Raw genomic sequence first — 17,320 nt, forward strand, 5'->3', positions numbered from 1 at the left:
CCACCACCACCTCCTCCTATTTGGAGGACTCTACCTACCTACCTACCTAGGCCCACCACCACCCCCTTCAATTTGGAGGACTTTTAACTATCTACCTACCTACCTACCTAGGCCCACCACCACCTCCTCCAATTTGGAGGACTTTACATACCTACCTACCTACCTAGGCCCACCACCACCTCCTCCTGTTTGGAGGACTCTACCTACCTACCTTGGCCCACCACCACCTCCTCCGATTTGGAGGACTCTACCTACCTACCTACCTAGGCCCACCACCACCCCCTCATATTTGGAGGACTTTTAACTATCTACCTACTTTCCTACCTATGCCCACCACCACCTCCTCCAATTTGGAGGACTTTACCTACCTACCTAGGCCCACCACCACCCCCTCCTATATGGAGGACTTTACATACCTACCTACCTACCTACCTAGGCCCACCACCACCACCTCCTATTTGGAGGACTCTACCTACCTACCTTGGCCCACCACCACCTCCTCCGATTCGGAGGACTCTACCTACCTACCTACCTAGGCCCACCACCACCCCCTCCTATGTGGAGGACTTTTAACTATCTACCTACCTAGGCCCACCACCACCGCCTCCTATTTGGAGGACTCTACCTACCTACCTAGGCCCACCACCACCCCCTCCTTTTTGGAGGACTTTTAACTACCTACCTACCTTCCTACCTATGCCCACCACCACCTCCTCCAATTATGAGGACTTTACCTACCTACCTTGGCCCACCACCACCTCCTCCGATTTGGAAGACTCTACCTACCTACCTACCTGCCTAGGCCCACCACCACGTCCTCCTATTTGGAGGACTCTACCTACCTACCTATGCCCACCACCACCTCCTCCTATCTGAAGGACTTTACCTACCTAACAACCTACCTACCTAGGCCCACCACCACCCCCTCCTATATGGAGGACTTTTAACTATCTACCTACCTAGGCCCACCACCACCTCCTCCTATTTGGAGGACTCTACCTACCTACCTAGGCCCACCACCACCCCCTTCAATTTGGAGGACTTTTAACTATCTACCTACCTACCTACCTAGGCCCACCACCACCTCCTCCAATTTGGAGGACTTTACATACCTACCTACCTACCTAGGCCCACCACCACCTCCTCCTATTTGGAGGACTATACCTACCTACGTATGCCCACCACCACCTCCTCCTATCTGGAGGACTCTACCTACCTAACAACCTACCTACCTAGGCCCACCACCACCCCCTCCTATATGGAGGACTTTTAACTATCTACCTACCTAGGCCCACCACCACCTCCTCCTATTTGGAGGACTCTACCTACCTACCTACCTAGGCCCACCACCACCCCCTTCAATTTGGAAGACTTTTAACTATCTACCTACCTACCTACCTAGGCCCACCACCACCTACTCCACTTTGGAGGACTTTACATACCTACCTACCTACCTAGGCCCACCACCACCTCCTCCTATTTGGAGGACTATACCTAGCTACGTATGCCCACCACCACCTCCTCCTATCTGGAGGACTCTACCTACCTAACAACCTACCTACCTAGGCCCACCACCACCCCCTCCTATATGGAGGACTTTTAACTATCTACCTACCTAGGCCCACCACCACCTCCTCCTATTTGGAGGACTCTACCTACCTACCTACCTAGGCCCACCACCACCCCCTTCAATTTGGAGGACTTTTAACTATCTACCTACCTACCTACCTAGGCCCACCACCACCTCCTCCAATTTGGAGGACTTTACATACCTACCTACCTACCTAGGCCCACCACCACCTCCTCCTGTTTGGAGGACTCTACCTACCTGCCTTGGCCCACCACCACCTCCTCCGATTTGGAGGACTCTACCTACCTACCTACCTAGGCCCACCACCACCCCCTCATATTTGGAGGACTTTTAACTAACTACCTACCTTCCTACCTATGCCCACCACCACCTCCTTCTATCTGGAGGACTCTACCTACCTAACAACCTACCTACCTAGGCCCACCACCACCCCCTCCTATATGGAGGACTTTTAACTATCTACCTACCTAGGCCCACCACCACCTCCTCCTATTTGGAGGACTCTACCTACCTACCTACCTAGGCCCACCACCACCCCCTTCAATTTGGAGGACTTTTAACTATCTACCTACCTACCTACCTAGGCCCACCACCACCTCCTCCAATTTGTAGGACTTTACATACCTACCTACCTACCTAGGCCCACCACCACCTCTTCCTGTTTGGAGGATTCTACCTACCTACCTAGGCCCACCACCACCCCCTCCTATATGGAGGACTTTACATACCTACCTACCTACCTACCTAGGCCCACCACCACCGCCTCCTATTTGGAGGACTCTACCTACCTACCTTGGCCCACCACCACCTCCTCCGATTTGGAGGACTCTACCTACCTACCTACCTAGGCCCACCACCTCCCCCTCCTATGTGGAGGACTTTTAACTATCTACCTACCTAGGCCCACCACCACCGCCTCCTATTTGGAGGACTCTACCTACCTACCTTGGCCCACCACCACCTCCTCCGATTTGGAGGACTCTACCTACCTACCTACCTAGGCCCACCACCACCTCCTCCTTTTTGGAGGACTTTTAACTACCTACCTACCTTCCTACCTATGCCCACCACCACCTCCTCCAATTATGAGGACTTTACCTACCTACCTTGGCCCACCACCACCTCCTCCGATTTGGAGGACTCTACCTACCTACCTACCTGCCTAGGCCCACCACCACCTCCTCCTATTTGGAGGACTCTACCTACCTACCTATGCCCACCACCACCTCCTCCTATCTGGAGGACTCTACCTACCTAACAACCTACCTACCTAGGCCCACCACCACCCCCTCCTATATGGAGGACTTTTAACTATCTACCTACCTAGGCCCACCACCACCTCCTCCTATTTGGAGGACTCTACCTACCTACCTACCTAGGCCCACCACCACCCCCTTCAATTTGGAAGACTTTTAACTATCTACCTACCTACCTACCTAGGCCCACCACCACCTACTCCACTTTGGAGGACTTTACATACCTACCTACCTACCTAGGCCCACCACCACCTCCTCCTCTTTGGAGGACTATACCTAGCTACGTATGCCCACCACCACCTCCTCCTATCTGGAGGACTCTACCTACCTAACAACCTACCTACCTAGGCCCACCACCACCCCCTCCTATATGGAGGACTTTTAACTATCTACCTACCTAGGCCCACCACCACCTCCTCCTATTTGGAGGACTCTACCTACCTACCTACCTAGGCCCACCACCACCCCCTTCAATTTGGAGGACTTTTAACTATCTACCTACCTACCTACCTACCTAGGCCCACCACCACCTCCTCCAATTTGGAGGACTTTACATACCTACCTACCTACCTAGGCCCACCACCACCTCCTCCTGTTTGGAGGACTCTACCTACCTGCCTTGGCCCACCACCACCTCCTCCGATTTGGAGGACTCTACCTACCTACCTACCTAGGCCCACCACCACCCCCTCATATTTGGAGGACTTTTAACTAACTACCTACCTTCCTACCTATGCCCACCACCACCTCCTCCAATTTGGAGGACTTTACCTACCTACCTTGGCCCACCACCACCTCCTCCGATTTGAAGGACTCTACCTACCTACCTACCTAGGACCACCACCACCCCTTCTATTTGGAGGACTTTTAACTATCTACCTACCTACCTACCTAGGCCCACCACCACCTCCTCCGATTTGGAGGACTCTACCTACCTACCTACCTAGGCCCACCACCACCCCCTCCTATTTGGAGGTCTTTTAACTATTTACCTACCACCTCCTCCAATTTGAAGGACTTTACCTACCTACCTAGGCCCACCACCACCTCCTCCTATTTGGAGGACTCTACCTACCTACCTAGGCCCACCACCACCCCCTCCTATGTGGAGGACTTTTAACTATTTACCTACCTAGACCCACCACCACCGCCTCCTATTTGGAGGACTCTACCCATCTACCTACCTAGGCCCACCACCACCTCCTCCAATTTGGAGGACTTTACCTACCTACCTACGCCCACCACCTCCTCCGATTTGTAGGACTCTACCTACCTACCTAGGCCCACCACCACCTCCTCCGATTTGGAGGACTCTACCTACCTAACAACCTACCTACCTAGGCCCACCACCACCCCCTCCTATATGGAGGACTTTTAACTATCTACCTACCTAGGCCCACCACCACCTCCTCCTATTTGGAGGACTCTACCTACCTACCTACCTAGGCCCACCACCACCCCCTTCAATTTGGAAGACTTTTAACTATCTACCTACCTACCTACCTAGGCCCACCACCACCTACTCCACTTTGGAGGACTTTACATACCTACCTACCTACCTAGGCCCACCACCACCTCCTCCTCTTTGGAGGACTATACCTAGCTACGTATGCCCACCACCACCTCCTCCTATCTGGAGGACTCTACCTACCTAACAACCTACCTACCTAGGCCCACCACCACCCCCTCCTATATGGAGGACTTTTAACTATCTACCTACCTAGGCCCACCACCACCTCCTCCTATTTGGAGGACTCTACCTACCTACCTACCTAGGCCCACCACCACCCCCTTCAATTTGGAGGACTTTTAACTATCTACCTACCTACCTACCTAGGCCCACCACCACCTCCTCCAATTTGGAGGACTTTACATACCTACCTACCTACCTAGGCCCACCACCACCTCCTCCTGTTTGGAGGACTCTACCTACCTGCCTTGGCCCACCACCACCTCCTCCGATTTGGAGGACTCTACCTACCTACCTACCTAGGCCCACCACCACCCCCTCATATTTGGAGGACTTTTAACTAACTACCTACCTTCCTACCTATGCCCACCACCACCTCCTCCAATTTGGAGGACTTTACCTACCTACCTTGGCCCACCACCACCTCCTCCGATTTGAAGGACTCTACCTACCTACCTACCTAGGACCACCACCACCCCTTCTATTTGGAGGACTTTTAACTATCTACCTACCTACCTACCTAGGCCCACCACCACCCCCTCCTATTTGGAGGTCTTTTAACTATTTACCTACCACCTCCTCCAATTTGAAGGACTTTACCTACCTACCTAGGCCCACCACCACCTCCTCCTATTTGGAGGACTCTACCTACCTACCTAGGCCCACCACCACCCCCTCCTATGTGGAGGACTTTTAACTATTTACCTACCTAGACCCACCACCACCGCCTCCTATTTGGAGGACTCTACCCATCTACCTACCTAGGCCCACCACCACCTCCTCCAATTTGGAGGACTTTACCTACCTACCTACGCCCACCACCTCCTCCGATTTGTAGGACTCTACCTACCTACCTAGGCCCACCACCACCTCCTCCGATTTGGAGGACTCTACCTACCTAACAACCTACCTACCTAGGCCCACCACCACCCCCTCCTATGTGGAGGACTTTTAACTATCTACCTACCTAGACCCACCACCACCGCTTCCTATTTGGAGGACTCTACCTACCTACCTACCTAGGCCCACCACCACCCCCTTCAATTTGGAGGACTTTTAACTATCTACCTACTTACCTACCTAGGCCCACCACCACCTCCTCCAATTTGGAGGACTTTACCTACCTATCTACCTAGGCCCACCACCTCCTCCTATTTGGAGGACTATACCTACCTACGTATGCCCACCACCACCTCCTCCTATCTGGAGGACTCTACCTACCTAACAATCTACCTACCTAGGCCCACCACCACCCCATCCTATGTGGAGGACTTTTAACTATCTACCTACCTAGGCCCACCACCACCTCCTCCTATTTGGAGGACTCTACCTACCTACCTAGGCCCACCACCACCTCCTCCGTTTTGTAGGACTCTACCTACCTACCTAGGCCCACCACCACCTCCTCCGATTTGGAGGACTCTACCTACCTAACAACCTACCTACCTAGGCCCACCACCACCCCCTCCTATGTGGAGGACTTTTCCCTATCTACCTACCTAGGCACACCACCACCTCCTCCTATTTGGAGGACTCTACCTACCTACCTAGGCCCACCACCACCCCCTCCTATTTGGAGGACTTTTAACTATCTACCTACCTACCTACCTAGGCCCACCACCACCTCCTCCAATTTGGAGGACTTTACATACCTACCTACCTACTTAGGCCCACCACCACCTCCTCCTATTTGGAAGACTCTACCTACCTACCAATGCCCACCACCACCTCCTCCTATCTGGAGGACTCTACCTACCTAACAACCTACCTACCTAGGTCCACCACCACCCCCTCCTATATGGAGGACTTTTAACTATCTACCTACCTAGGCCCACCACTACCGCCTTCTATTTGGAGGACTCTACCTACCTACCTTGGCCCACCACCACCTCCTCTGATTTGGAGGACTCTACCTACCTACCTACCTAGGCCCACCACACCCCCTCCTATGTGGAGGACTTTTAACTATCTACCTACCTAGGCCCACCACCACCGCCTCCTATTTGGAGGACTCTACCTACCTACTTTGGCCCACCACCACCTCCTCCAATTTGGAGGACTCTACCTACCTACCTACCTAGGCCCACCACCACCACCTCCTTTTTGGAGGACTTTTAACTACCTACCTACCTTCCTACCTATGCCCACCACCACCTCCTCCAATTATGAGGACTTTACCTACCTACCTTGGCCCACCACCACCTCCTCCGATTTGGAGGACTCTACCTACCTACCTACCTAGGCCCACCACCACCCCCTCCTATTTGGAGGACTTTTAACTATCTACCTACCTACCTACCTAGGCCCACCTCCACCTCCAATTTGGAGGACTTTACATACCTACCTACCTACCTAGGCCCACCACCACCTCCTCCTATTTGGAGGACTCTACCTACCTACCTAGGCCCACCACCACCCCCTCCTATATGGAGGACTTTTAACTATCTACCTACCTAGGCCCACCACCATCGCCTCCTATTTGGAGGACTCTACCTACCTACCTTGGCCCACCACCACCTCCTCCGATTTGGAGGACTTTACCTACCTACCTACCTAGGCCCACCACCACCTCCTCCTATTTGGAGGACTCTACCTACCTACCTAGGCCCACCACCACCTCCTCCAATTTGGAGGACTTTACCTACCTACCTACCTACCTACCTAGGCCCACCACCACCTCCTCCTATTTGGAGGACTCTACCTACCTACCTACCTAGGCCCACCACCACCCCCTCCTATTTGGAGGACTTTTAACTATCTACCTACCTACCTACCTAGGCCCACCTCCACCTCCTCCAATTTGGAGGACTTTACATACCTACCTACCTACCTAGGCCCACCACCACCTCCTCCTTTTTGGAGGACTCAACCTACCTACCTACCTATGCCCACCACCACCTCCTCCTCTTTGGAGGACTCTACCTACCTAACAACCTACCTTCCTAGGCTCACTACCACCCTTTCCTATGTGGAGGACTTTTAACTATCTACCTACCTATCCCCACCACCACCTCATCCTATTTGGAGGACTCTTCCTACCTACCTATGTCCACCACCTCCTCCTCCTTTTTGGAGGACTTTACCTACCTACCTAGGCCCACCACCACCTCCTCCTATTTGGAGGACTCTACCTACCTACCTTATCCCACCACTCCACAAATGATACAAATTCGTGACAATATAACAATTGAACAAAAACAGAAATAATACACAATTATGACAAATCAGTATATACAACTAACAAAAATAAAAAAAATATGCAAAACAAGCATTTAACAAAAACAGGCCTACACAAAAATGCCAAACAATAAATATACATATCGTATGCAAATACAGCAAAGAAAGTTAACATAAAACAAATGATACACAATCTTGACAAATCAAAAAATTTAACAATCAGTGAGCAAAAATCCATTGGGACATGCCCGGAACACCTCCCTTGGTAGGCAATTAGGAGGCATCCGAATCAGATGCCCAAGCCACCTCAGCTGACTTCTCTCGATGTGGAGGAGCAGCGGCTCTACTCAGAGCTCCTGCCGGGTGTCAGAGCTCCTCACCCTATCCAAAAGAGTGTGCCCTGCCACCTTTCGAAGGAAACTCATTTCGGCTGCTTATATCCGAGATCTTGTCCTTTCGGTCATGACCCAAAGCTCACGACCAAAATAGGCCAGAGTAGGAACGTAGATTGACCAGTAAATCGAGAGCTTTGCCTTTCGGCTCAGGTCCTTCTTCACCGCAACGGACCAGTACATCGACCGCATTACTGCTGCCGCTGCACTAATCCGCCTGTCAATCTCACGTTCCATCTTTCCCTCACTAGTGAACAAAACCCCGAGATACTTCAACTCCTCCACCTGGGGTAAGGACTTTCCTCCAACTGGAGAAGGCAAACCACCTCTTTCCGGTGGAGCAACATGGCCTCGAACTTGTAGGTGCTGATTCCCATCCCAGCCGCATCACACTCGGCAGCAAACCACCTCAGTGCTTGCTGAAGGTCCATGTTCGATGAAGCCAACAGAACTACGAATAACAGAAATGAAATCCTGTGGTCCCTGAACCGGACCCCCTCCAGCCAAAGGCTGCGCCTTGAAATTCCGTCCGTAAAAATGATGAATAGAATTTGTTACAAGGGGCAGCCCTGCCGGAGTCCAACATGCACTGGAAACAAGTCTGACTTATTGCCGGCAATGCGAACCAGACTCCCACTCTGTTCATACAGGGACGAGACGGCCCTCAACAGATCGCCTCTGACCCCATACTCCCCGAGCACCCTTCACAGAATGCCACGAGGGACACGAATGAATGCCTTCTCCAAGTCCACAAAACACATGTGGACTGGTTGGACATACTCCCATGAACCCTCGAGCACCCTGGTGAGGGTATAGAGCTGGTCCAGTGTACCACAGTCCGGACGAAAACCGCATTGTTCCTCCTGGATCCTAGGTTCAACCATTGGCCGGATCCTCCTCTTCAGTACCTTGGCATAGACTTTCCCCGGGAGGCTGAGGAGTGTGATCCCCCTATAGTTGGAGCACACCTTCCGGTCCCCCTTCTTAAAAATGGGACAATACATATCTATCTTTAAAATTAACAATAATATCTATACAAAAATATACAATTCAGGTGCAAATTTACAGCAAAGCAAGTTAACAAAAACATAATTGATACGAAACAATAATTATGACAATCGGATAATATAACAATTTAACAAGTTAAAAAAGTACAAATCCATATTGAGTATTTAACAATATTTTCAAAAATACAAGAACATGGATGACCAAGTTAACAAAAACACAAATAACTCAATATGGAAAAATATAACAATTAACAACCAAAAATAAAAATAAATACAAATGAATAATTTACAATAACATATCAATGTAAGAATACAAAAACATAAGTATGCAAATCACATGCAAATACAGCAAAGCAAGTTAACAAAAAGGAAATGATACAGAAAAGCAATCATGACAATCAGACAATTTAAGCAATTTAACCATTACATTTTTTTACAAATGCATATTTAACAATATCTATACAAGAACAAACATGCATATCACATGATCACACTTCAAAGCAAGTTAACAGTAAACAAATAATACACACTCATGACAAATCGAAAAATATAACAATTAGTGAGCAAAAATAAAACAAATTAAGTATTTAACAATAATACATTCATTCATCTTCTGCTGCTTTTCAGTGGCCGGGTCGCGGGGCAGCAGTCTTAGGAGAGAACCCCGGACTTCCCTCTCCCCAGACACTTCCTCCAGCTCCTCCGGGGGCATCCCGAGGCATTCCCAGGCCAGCCGAGAGACATAGTCCCTCCAGCGTGAGAAACTGCTACTATGACGTGCACAAATGACTAACTGTTTTGAGAAATGCATTACCTGTTGTGCAAATGTAAGTAGTGTTGTGAGAAATGCACCAAAGCCACTGAGAAAAACTGTAATAATAATGAATGTTAACAAAAAAGTGCAAGGTAAAAAGTAACAGAGGCTGCGATATCTGCTACCAGATCTATTTTCAATTGTCAGACACACACATGAAAATAAATTATAGTAATTTAGTAAATACTGTAGTGTTTTCAACAACACTGACACTAACAGCTCCGATAGAGATTGAGATGTTGCACACTCAGCTAAAATGTTGCTAGAATCAGTTTTTAGGTATGGCCAATACATTTATTGCGTCATCAAAAATGATTGAGGTCATGTCCATGTGTTGTGAGATAAGTCGATATATTGATTATTGTGACAGGCCTAATTGTATATTAATTTTTGAGTGAACTATCTCTTTAAGTCTTGTCTGTGAAACCGGCTGATTTTTGTTTTCAGTTAGATAATTATTACTCATGTATTTTTCTCCGTCTTACCTTTGCTGTGCTTCAAGTGGTCCGCAGCAGGTGATCCAGCTGATAGTCGCACATTTCATTCATTTTTTAAAAAGTGACAACTTGTGACAAGCTACTTTTAATATTCAGTCTGGAACCGCATGCAGGTATGACTTCAAAACAACATGAGCACCATTTAATGGACTAAACAATGTTGTACTTTGATAGTCATTGGCTGCTAATATGATTTTACTATTTAAAATTTAGAAAACTTTTCTGAAGTGACATTATCAAGAAGAAAATCTAAATGTGTGAATACAAAAACCAACCATTTTGAGGGATATAAACAATAACAATGGTACTAATGTTTCCTGCTTTACATTTTCAACTTCTAAGAATACAAAAATGTTGATAATTAATTCTATGATAGCTGTTTTAACGTAAAGATATAATTCAATTGCTTCTTGTTACAGTTATGTAACATAATGATAACAAGCCGGATATGTTCATCACCACATTGAAATAGTCTAAATACCTCAAAATCCTTGTAAGAGTGTGCTTTCATCTACAGTAAAACCACTATAAAGACAACAATAGAAAAACATAAAGACATACAAAGAGTACAGATGTAAACGCTGTATAAATGTTTTCTTCTAAAGTGAGGATTTTTTCTCAGACTCCAGTGTGTAGGTACAGAAATTTCACTTTCATGGTGATTAAATTATTAAATTAAATTATTTTCATTCCATAACTAAACATAAACAGGAGGCTGAGGAAAAACTGATAATTTTAGAAGAAAATGTTAAACAGCACATGGAGGCTTTAGCATCTGTATTCTTTAAATATTCACAAATAACATCATATACACGTTGCATATATTTTATAGGTCATTTTCTATATATGAGCAATCCCAGCATTATGAATGTAATAATTGCAGTAAAAACTGAAAACATAATTCACAGAGAAAGTATGTGTTTAATTATATTGAAACATGTTCATATTTTCCTGAGCAATTAACCACAGGGTTATGGGATCAGAAAAATGTCAATCTATAAAACTTTTTTTATACGTTAAATGAGCATCCAATATGGATGTGACCAAAAATGTCTGCAAGTTAACAGTATACAACACACTTTGTAGAAATTCTGGATTTTGTGGAAATTTTGAATGTGAACTTGTCACTTAGATGACTTTGGTAAATCAAATATAATTGTTTGAAAACAAAGACAGACATTTTTGAGCATTTTTACAATACTATAAAATACAAGCCTACTCAAAAATCCCTGAAAGGGTTTCGCTATTTTAGTAAAAATTTATTTTTTTCACAGCAAGGTTGACATTTGCTTGGAATTGCTCATATCAAACTAAAATCTAAATAATGCAAATTAAGAAAAACAATAACCTATCTATCTATCTATCTATCTATCTATCTATCTATCTATCTATCTATCTATCTATCTATCTTGCAATTGGAAATATAAATGTCAAAATTAAGTGAGTTTCTTCCTTAAAACAAGCTAAACAGTTTGCTTTTGGCAGATTATTTTGCTTGTTTTAGTAAAAAGCTCACATAAAATATATATATATATATTATTTCTAAAAACAAGATCATTTTTGCTTATGTAAAAAATGTTTCTTAATTTAACAATATTTTAAAGATATTCGGACTAGAAACATGACATTAACTCAAAAAAGAGCATTTCTTGCAGTCTATCTAGGAGACATACGTGACCGTTAACAGGTTTCAACCACAACTAATAACACAATGTCAAAATATTAATAAAATATAAAACAATATTTAGCAATCAGTCTTTCTGACAATATATAGCAATTGGTGTACTTGCAAGCAGCTGCGACGGCCGATCCTCAGAGAGAGTCTGCTTCCACTGCAGTCAAAATACTGAAGACGACGACAGGAAATAAGCGAGTAACGAATATGCTTTAAAGAAATATTAAAATTAAGTAAATAATTAACAAAAAAAAGCTAAATAACACACACAAAAATGCTGCAACCATCTTGACTTTAGCCGAGAGTATGACGCTTTGCGATTCGAACGTGTTCTATTTCGGCCGTCAAAATTCTTGGAATGCGTGACGTCAAACAACGGTTCTGCGCTCTTAAAGTGACCAAGTTAATTACAATTTGCGAACTCATTAACTTTTTGTTTTCTGTTATGTTGTCGTGTTAATAGTTTACACAATTATGTGCTTGTGAATAGCATTCGGGGTGTCAATAAATGTGAAATTAAATTAAAAAGTGGATCACACAGCAAGTTGCACAAAAGCAAATGTATCCTCTTTGTAGAAAGCCATAGAGAATACACATAACAGAAATAAACAAATAACATATGCAAATAGTAAACACTGTCAGCGACAAATACAATTTGAGTATAAATATATTAGTTGCAGAATTTAGAAAACTGTATGAAAACCACACAGCGAAATATTTTTTTTCAGAAGTATGCAGAAGGACTTACTTGGTATTTCGGCGCCAGCCCGCTAATCATGGTGGGCGCGTGCGTGTAAAGGCTTTTGTCTCGTTTGTCTACGCTTGAACAACTAAAAGAACGCTGAAGTCTGTTTAACTGATTATATTTTAATGACATTACAACATCGATGCTGTAAAAGAAGCCTTATGAAGTTGAAAAAAGACACATTAGCTCTTCACCTGAGGTTAATCATTATAGTCTATACAGAAAACAGGACATCGTAGCTCAGCATCTTCAAAAACTACACTTAATTTATGTATAAGCTAACTTCACAAGAAAAATGCATACATTTATTGAATAATATTTGTCCTTGTCTTGTTTCAAAAAATTAGGACAACCAAATAAGGTATACTTATATAATAAAGACTGAATAGCAAGTGTAAAATTTAAAATAGCGCGTTTAAAATACAAATATCCTTCCAGAATATATTAGTATCGTAGACTGTGGTAAATATACACAAAGCGATTTTTCGTGTCAGCAGTAGGGGGAGCTGGAGAGACGTCACGGCAGGAGAACAACAGAGGAGAGGTAACGTTAGATTTTCTCTCCAGATATCCATAAACAAAGACATCAGTTTAATCTGACTCCTCCAACATTGCTTTTCAGTGTCTTTAAGGAAATACAGGATTAGCGAAATAAAACTTCAAAATCAAGAAAAATTAAAACACCAGGAGACGGGCTTTATTCATCAGGTGTCTTGATATCGTGAGTCATTTTTTCTTTCTCATTGTTTATTATTTAACAATAGTAAATAATTATTTAACGTTAATACTGTAGTGTTTGAGGTGATTAAAATGCTGCTAATGTTTGAAATACCACATACAATATTCAGCTGAAAAGCCTAGTCTTTGAAGATCAGCAAGAAAGTTTATATGGGTGGAAAATACATTTATTCCCTTCAACAAAGTCACAATATCGGCTATTTAAAGTTATTTTATATAAACAGAAATCATCATAACAGCATGTAAAGTGTCCACGGTTAAATTAACCGTTGGTGAACATAAAATAGCGTTTGTTTTGATGATGTGATAAAATAAAATGTTGATAAATCAGTGTGTAAAATCGAAACAGTTATTGTGGTCTGATTTAATAAGATTAATAAAATAAGAGGTCTTCATACTAAACTGTACTTTAAAAAAACTTAATGGTTTGAATAAATACTGGCAAAGTTTAAAGATTTAAAATGTCTGAAACCGTTGTTTATTTGCTGACTAAACTATTAATAAACTGAATGTCCATCATTTCAAAATGTAATTTAGTCATATTTATTTGCTCTGGGGAAAACAACTAAACGTAAACAAAATATAAAGCTGTTTTGTGGTTTCTGATAAGTGTTATTCAGTATATTGACAAAATTTGCACTAATTATGTGACATTTCAAGCAGCTCCATACTTTTTAGAAAAAATGCCAAGTAATTTTTAAAATGTGTACTTTTACTTTCCCTTGAGTTCATTTTTAGTGCAGTATCTGTACTTTTACTCCACTATTTTCCTTCAACCTGCAGTCACTACTTCATTATTTCTTGTCTATGGAGAATAGATAAATCAGTCCTGTGATTCCCGTCACACATATGGAGTAAATCGCATCATAATGTATTACCTCAAGATATATGCGCTTTACCATTGCAGCAAACTGTTTGGAAGCATTAATAACTAATTAATATCCGTCAATGTCAAATCTAAAATCAACCTCTGATGATGTTACAGCTTGACTTTGTGTGGACGTTACCACTATGACGTCTATCAGGCATTGGATTTTGATTGTCATACCTTACGAATAAATGTCAGTATTTGAGGTCAATATGACTTTGGTTTAAGATGTTGGCTAATATTAACGTCGTATGATGTTGTGTGCCTGCTGGGCAATAACTAAATGTAAATGCATCTGCTTTTCACAGTGTAATACTCACTAAAGTACTTTTGCAAGCTCTACTTTTTACTCAAACTCTGAGTAATGTTTACAACAGATACATTTTCTCTAATATTTTTAGGCAAGCAATGGTACTTTTACTTAAATATGATTTTTCAATACTCTTTCCACAACTGCTCATATCACAGCTTGTCAAGAATCACTGGCTATGACAGCCAAAGTGATGCATATCGTAGAGGTGAGACACTTATATTCAAGCAAGCATTTAATTGGACAGAAAATCTGCTAAATATTTCTTCTAAATGAATATTTTGCCATTGTTTAGCAGCACACTAGCATTCAAATAATCTTAAAACTAACATTCTTATTATAAATGATAAGAAAATTGACCGATTGATCTCATGGACACTTAAAAAAAGACCTGAGGAATAATTTTGAATACATTGTCTGAGGACTCTTATTATTTGTTGCTGACTAATGCTGTTTTTGTGTCTCTTTTGAAAATACTCACCTTCATCTACGTGCACAAATAAGTGGGTTAATATAAACATTGACAGTGATTTTCTACGAAAGAATACCTCTGTGATAGTATTGCTTTATAATGCGAAGAAAGACCTCTTACATGTCAAAAGATCACGGAATATATGAACACCCTGTGATATGTGCAACAGGTAAATCCAAAGCACATCATCTGGTCAGAGGGATTCTTCAGGTTCAGTCCTTGGTCCCCTCTTCTTTTTTATTTACACCAAACAGTTGCTCCTACCATGATGATCCTGATGACATATGATTTGTATTTTTACTTACTAGATGAGCCGATGGTAGCTGCACAGATCTCAGACTGCCTGAAGCACATCTCAGCATTGACGAATCCTGCCAAAGACTGAGCTCCTCATCTTCCCTGAAGTTTCCAGTGTTCTTCAAAAGCATAAATGTGTTCAACAGAAGAAAGTCAAACTGGATTGGAACAAGTGGAGGGTGAGATTTCTTTTTTTTTTTTTTTTGGTTGGGGGGGCGAACAATGCATTTAATAGGTTTAACAAAGGTAGAATATCCTTGCTGTTTGCACATACGACATGAAAGATGGAGTGGTGGAAACATTTGTTCTGAATAAATATACCACAAATGTAAACAAACATTTTATCTGAAGTTGGAGTAAATATTAAAAGTATAGCCTGCTTTCTGAAACTAATTTAAGAACCAAGCAATCATATCAAACACTTTTCTTAACTTCTGAAAACATGCATTAGAGTTGCATTTGTGTTTCTCGTGATCTGTCCAGGAGATGTCAGCATTGCTTACTTTTTTAGATGGATATGTAAAGATCAAGCTGTTTTGGGGACTCTCAAATTGGATTTGGGAGCAAATATTTTGCTTGAAGATCCATCTGTTCATCTATTTTTAAATGGATATCAATTATCTGATTATTATTGTTACACACTGTTGCAGTAATTGATTATTTCAGAGTGATGGCAAGCTTTTTTAGCCCAAAATATTCCCATGTTTAGGTGTTGTATATGCACTGTTGCTAGTAGCTTTATAATAGTAATCTATTCTGTCAGAAATTGACTTTAGTATTGGATCATTTCAGCATTTTAACATTTTTGCTAATTATTTTTTTGCAACACACACTAAAATGATACAAACAAAAAAGTCATGGCAACCAATAGTTTTATGTAACTTTGATATAATAATTAATAAGTCATTTTAACTTTAAGGCAGCAACATTTTGAAAGTGTACTTTATAGTACAAACTCCACATTAATTAGAAATATTAACTGTAAACTAGGAATGCAAAGTATGCAAAAGTCAGATCTGCATTTCCTGAAATATACTCCTTTATTTGATAAAATACACTCTTATCCCACATATATTATACTATATAGCAAGCCATAGTAGGCTAAAATATTAAATGTGTCATTTTAATGGCATTTTCACTCGTACAAACTGATTTAGAGTTATCTATTTTTTACAAAAACAACACAGTAACTGATAATTTTAACATATTTTTATTTTTGACATTTTAATGTAATATTTAAAGTGAAATATGAGCTTAGATTGCAATTTACTTACTAAAATATACCCCTCTCAATGACAAACATCCCAAACTAATCAGAGTGGATTATTTTAAATAATAAAAAATATGAAATGACAAACTGCTGTATTTTATTTTAAAGTAAAACAGATAACTAAAATGTAATTCTTACTAGTAAAATCCAACTAATGTTGGGAACATTTTAAGCCTGAATGGTTTGCCCTATAGCATAATATATGTGAGATGAATAGGAGAGACTGTAGTGTGTCTAGCTTGCTGATAGGGTTTGTGTAAACAACTTAAAAAGAGCCGTAAATATGAGATGAAGTCAAATATATGGTTCATTTGGAAACATGAATCTGTGCCAGCCTTCCACCATGCTCATGATACCACTTAATGGTACATTTAAAACAAAGTCTTATAAATATTTATGCATAGGAGCTATACGTATTTTAACCACATATTAAAGTTTGAATTCTATCTAAGCATGACTATAGTTGGTTTAAACAAACGAGACGAGCAGATTCCAGGTCTGTTTCCAGAGCCTTATTGGGA

At 42.6% G+C, this 17,320-nt stretch overlaps 2 protein-coding genes across 10 annotated transcripts in view; both read left to right on the forward strand.

The window, feature by feature from the left end:
* si:ch211-152c8.2 overlaps window positions 1-11,752 on the forward strand; it is a 105,484-nt gene extending 93,732 nt beyond the window's left edge. Inside the window, exon 16 of one of the 4 annotated variants that reach the window (XR_012399655.1) lies at window positions 9,741-11,752. The gene's annotated coding sequence lies outside the window, so the exon portion shown is untranslated. The remainder of the gene's footprint in view (window positions 1-9,740) is intronic. The other 3 variants (XR_012399657.1, XR_012399658.1, XR_012399656.1) reach the window with 3 other exon arrangements.
* Window positions 11,753-13,336: 1,584 nt separating this feature from the next.
* The window catches only part of eci2 (enoyl-CoA delta isomerase 2), a 39,232-nt gene continuing 35,248 nt past the window's right edge, over window positions 13,337-17,320 (forward strand). For 4 of the 6 annotated variants that reach the window (XM_073940256.1, XM_073940259.1, XM_073940254.1 and 1 more), the window contains exons 1-3: window positions 13,337-13,388; window positions 13,467-13,565; window positions 15,541-15,708. The gene's annotated coding sequence lies outside the window, so the exon portion shown is untranslated. Of the gene's footprint in view, window positions 13,566-15,540; window positions 15,709-17,320 lie in introns of all 6 variants that reach the window. The other 2 variants (XM_073940257.1, XM_073940260.1) reach the window with 1 other exon arrangement.

The sequence above is a fragment of the Danio rerio genome, chromosome 24 (assembly GCF_049306965.1).
Source record: "Danio rerio strain Tuebingen ecotype United States chromosome 24, GRCz12tu, whole genome shotgun sequence".
In the NCBI taxonomy this organism is placed as follows: domain Eukaryota; kingdom Metazoa; phylum Chordata; class Actinopteri; order Cypriniformes; family Danionidae; genus Danio; species Danio rerio.